Source organism: Suricata suricatta, chromosome X (assembly GCF_006229205.1).
Source record: "Suricata suricatta isolate VVHF042 chromosome X, meerkat_22Aug2017_6uvM2_HiC, whole genome shotgun sequence".
NCBI lineage: Eukaryota > Metazoa > Chordata > Mammalia > Carnivora > Herpestidae > Suricata > Suricata suricatta.
Window position 1 is genome coordinate 58,091,055 of NC_043717.1, and position 4,830 is coordinate 58,095,884.

General features: G+C 36.1%; 1 non-coding gene across 1 annotated transcript; it reads left to right on the top strand.

The window, feature by feature from the left end:
- Positions 1–2,814: 2,814 nt before the first annotated feature.
- Positions 2,815–2,957, top strand: LOC115284421. The gene has a single exon (XR_003905184.1). It is a non-coding gene; the product is annotated as a U4 spliceosomal RNA (small nuclear RNA).
- Positions 2,958–4,830: the final 1,873 nt, after the last annotated feature.

Genomic DNA, 4,830 nt, shown 5'->3' on the forward strand with positions numbered 1-4,830 from the left:
TAAGAGTCAACTGAATAGAAACAGAAAAAAAATGTCTTGGATAATTAGGAAAAATGCATCTATATATTTATCATTTTTATAAGTGATCATTCCTAAGATTTCATTGTTATTTTAATAAAAAATGGTGCTATTTGGTGATTGAAATATATAGTTATCAGAAAGAGAATTTCTATGGGAAGCTTTGATTTTTTTTAATTTTTAAAATTTTTTTTAATTTTTGAGAGAGACAGAGAGACAGTGTGAGCAGGGAGGGTTAGAGAGAGAGGGAGACACAGAATCTGAAGCAAGCTCCAGGCTCTGAGCTGTCAGCACAGAGCCCGACACGGGGCTCAAACCCACGAACCGTGAGATCATGACCTGAGCCGAAGCCAGACATTTAACCGACTGAGCCACCCAGGCGCCCCAGAAAGCTTTGATTTTAACAGAGCACTCAAGACATTAAAATTTGCTTTTGCCAAGAAACCCTTTTTAAAACTTGAATAATCAATACAATTATATCTTATCATTAGATTAGTTGATTGATTGTTAAAGGGTGACCTGAGAAAGAATAAAGCATTTGCCATTATTATTAGAGATGCTTTCCCATGTTGAGATTATTACACATTAGTTTTGAGAGTTGTACAATTCAGAAATTCTTTAATATAGGTATAAATGCTTATAAAGAAACTCATTTTTAATAAGCCTGTTTCTTATCTCTGTTATTTCACCATCCAGGAGCTGATTAAAGAAAGCTTGAGAATAGAAAGCAAAAACAAGAGAATTTTATCAGAAGAACAGGGGAAGGCAAGGTAAAAAACAAAATGCTCACTCTCTTAAAAAGCTACTAATATTCTGTACTCCTGCATCCCATTTTATTGACCACAGCACTTAGTTCTAGACTCTGCCTTTATTTACTATTACTTTCTCACCATAGACTGGTTGTGGAATTTCAAGACAAAATTCTGTCAGTCATTCACATGGTTTTAGAAATTTGTCTGGTAACTGGTTAGAATAGAGCATGCTTTGTAAATCCTTTGAGTTCTCTATATTTTAGTATACACATTCTATCTTTTAAAGTTTTTATTTTAATTCCGATGTAATTAACATACATTATATTATTGTTTAATATTACTTTTTCCCAGAATCAGCTATACTGTAGCCCATAATTCTTACATCTGGGACAGGGTTTCTCAGCCAGCACTATGGATGTTTTGGGCTGGTTAGTTAATTTGTTTTGGAGGGCTGTCCTGTACATTGTAAGACTTTTAGCAGTATTCCTGGCCTCTAGATGATAGTAGCTTCCTCCCTCCTATAAAGTTGTGACAACCAAAAAATGTTTCCAGAGATTGCCAAATATATTCCGGAGGATAAACCATCTCTAGTTAAGAATCACTACTCTAGCTCTAATATCAGCTAGTGCTGCCTTATGTATTAAACCAACAGGCATATAACAGCAATAACAGCAAAACATCTTTCAGCTTACTCTTTTTTAAGAATAAGTGTGGAAAAAGCAATGCAACAATAACATTTCTAGATTTTGAACTATTTTACTAAAATTGCTAAAATTGGATCCAGGACAGGGGTTTTGACGTCATTGTAAAATTTTTCTTTTTGGAGGTTTTGGAAAGTGCAGGACATTTAGAGCCATTCAGAGCTAAGTTTGAATTTCTGCCTCCTATATTTAAAGCTGATTATTTAGGACAAACTATTTAATCTCTGTGTTTCAGTTTCCTCATTTGCACAAACAGGGGTAATAATATTTATTTCCTAGGTTTATAATTATGAGGATTAAATGAGATTATTCTGAATGTTAGAATACTTAGAATAGAGGCTCTCAGAAATGATAGCTTAGTAATGTCTTCTGTGGCCAAAACACCCTAAATAAAGAGGTAAATGTCAAGAAAGGTATTTGAAATAAAAGAGAAAATCATACTGATATAAAAGCACGGTACGTTGGTGCTTGGAAAAATTTTGGCATTTCTGTTCACCGCTTCTTGAGGAAGAATTAATGTCAAGAAAGAGGTCAGAAGGGTGCCTGGGTGGCCCAGTCGGTTAAGTGTCCTACTTCGGCTCAGGTCATGATCTCACAGTCCATGTGTTCGAGCCCTGCATTGGGCTCTGTGCTGACAGCTCAGAGCCTGGAGCCTGCTTTGATTCTGTGTCCCCTCTCTGTCCCTCCTCCATTCCTTCTCTCTCTCTCTCTCTCTCTCTCTCTCTCTCTCTCTCAAGAGATAAATAAATACATAAACAAACATTTAAAAAAGAAAAGAAAGGGGTCAGAGAAGAAGTTACAAAAAGTGTCAGAAGGGCTTTGATCAGGATGGACTATTTAATATTCTTCTGTCTAGGAAGAATGGGCAGATGTTAATTGAATTAGCATAACATTATGCAGTGTATGGATAGAGTAAATATGAATTTGTTCCTAGGATCTTGAGCATCAAAGAGTAGGCCTTCTTCCTGTGACTCAGCCTACTCAATGATAGAGGGAGGTATTCACTTTTTTGTTTGGTTTTAATAAGTTTATAGTATATTCTCTCAACATTACATGATTCTCTTTGTAGTTTTATATGAAATTAAAAAAAAATTTCTAATGTTCATTTATTTTTGAGAGAGAGACAGAGACAGAGTGCGAGCAGGGGAGGGGCAGAGAGGAGACACAGAATCTGAAGCAGGCTGCAGGCTCTGAGCGGTCAGCACAATTCCCAATGTGGGGCTTGAACTCACAAACCACTGGATCATGACCTGAGCTAAAGTCAGATGCTTAAATAACTGAGCCACGCGGGTGCCCAAAGAAAATTTATGTTTATGAGAATAATCTAAAATAGAGAGGATATAAGCTTTGTTCAGTGGCAGTATCGTAGCCAGTGAGGTTTATCTGAGGTGCGATTATTGCTAATTAAAATATAGAGGATATAAATAATAATATATGAAGCATCTATGTTTCTGCCTCCAAGAGTTTATAATAGTCAATAATTTGTTGCATTTGTTTCCAGTTCTTTTTAAAACCAAGTAACTAAAACATAGTGAAGTTGAAGTCCTCTTTGACCACACTCACTAATATTATTCTCTGTTCTCCCTCCTGGAGACAACTACTTTCATGAGGTACTATGTGTATCCTTTTCCATGCATAAATATACACTCATGTAAAATATACAATATTTTGGGGGCATCTGGGTGGCTCAGTTGGTTGAGTGTCCAACTTTGGCTCAGGTCATGATCTTACTGTTTGTGAGTCCAAGCCCTGCTTCAGGTTCTGTGCACACAGCTCAGAGCCTGGAGCCTTCTTCAGGTTCTGTGTCTGTCTCTGTCTCTGCCCTTCCCCTGCTCGTGCTCTCTCTCTCTCTCTCTCTCAAAAATAAATAAATATTTAAATAAAATAAAATATACAATATTTTTATGTTTTAAGTTTACATAAATATTACAGTTAGTATATGTCTAGGTTTCATACCTTTTATTAAACATTACTTTTGAGATCTATCCATGTTGATATATCTACATTTGTGTATATAATAATTTATTACACAAATTTGGCTCATTTTATTTATTTCCTCTTCATGGACATTTAAAGGTTGCTTTCATTTTTTTCCCCAATTACAAGAAATGCTGCAGTGACCAAGTGCATAATGCTGTACACATTTGCAAGCGTTCTGTAAGGTATATAACTGAAAGTAGAATTACTGGGACATAGGGTAAAAATAGCTATTTTAAGGGGCTCCAGGTAGCTCAATCATTTAAGTGTCCGCTTCAGCTCAGGTCATAACCTCACGGTTCGTGGGTTCGAGCTCCACATTGGGCTCTGTGCTGACAGCTAGCTCAGAGACTGGAGCCTGCTTCAGATTCTGTATCTCCCTCTCTCTCTGACTCTCCCCTGCTTGCACTCACTCTGTCTCTCAAAAATAAATTTAAAAAATTTAAAAAATAGCTATTTTAAGATAAATGAAAAAATAGTTTAAAAGGTGCTATATACTGAAAATGAAGTTTAAAAAGAAGTTAAATTTGCATGCATTTAATAGAAGCATTTTATGGCTTTTATTTGGGATGCTTTAGAAGTCAGATATGCCTGCTTATTTTGAAAACAGTCCAATAAAATACTGATTGCCTACTGTGTGCTCGGAACTGCACAACTGATATTATTAGAAACAGAATACTGAGCTGGATGAACGAATCCAGGGTAGATTTTATTATGTTCTTATTCAGTCAAAAAGAAAGACTACAGGACAAGATCAATTTACCAGGCAAAAGTATACAAAGTGTGAGTACATCAGTTTCATTGCCTGTTTGATTTGCATAGCTCTGGGCAAGGTTTGTCACATGCTTACCTCCTCTCTGAACCTCACAATTATAAGATCATTATTGATCAGTTGTAGCTGAGATGTACTGAAAGTTAACATTTTCATGTGTACTATTCTTTCATAAAATGGGTATTGCGTAAGGCATGTGAAGGTAGAGAGGGGAAATATGCTTATGTATCTCTTGATCCATCATAAAACTAGAATAAAAGAGGCAGTCATTTAAAAGGCAAATTCTTGCTCATGGATTGGAAGAATAAACACTGTTAAAATGTCATGATTACCCAAAGCAATTTACACATTCAGTGCAACCCAATCAAAATTGCACCAGTATTCTTCTCAAAGCGAGAAGAAACTATCCTAAAATTCATATGGAACCACAAGAAACCCCAAATAGACAAAGTAATATTGAAGAAGAAAACCAAAATGGGAGGCATCACAATCCCTGACTTTAGCCTCTACAACAAAGCTGTCATCATCAAGACAGTGTGGTATTGGCGCCAAAACAGACACATAGACCAAAGGAGTAGAATAGAGAACCCAGAACTGGACCCATAAATGT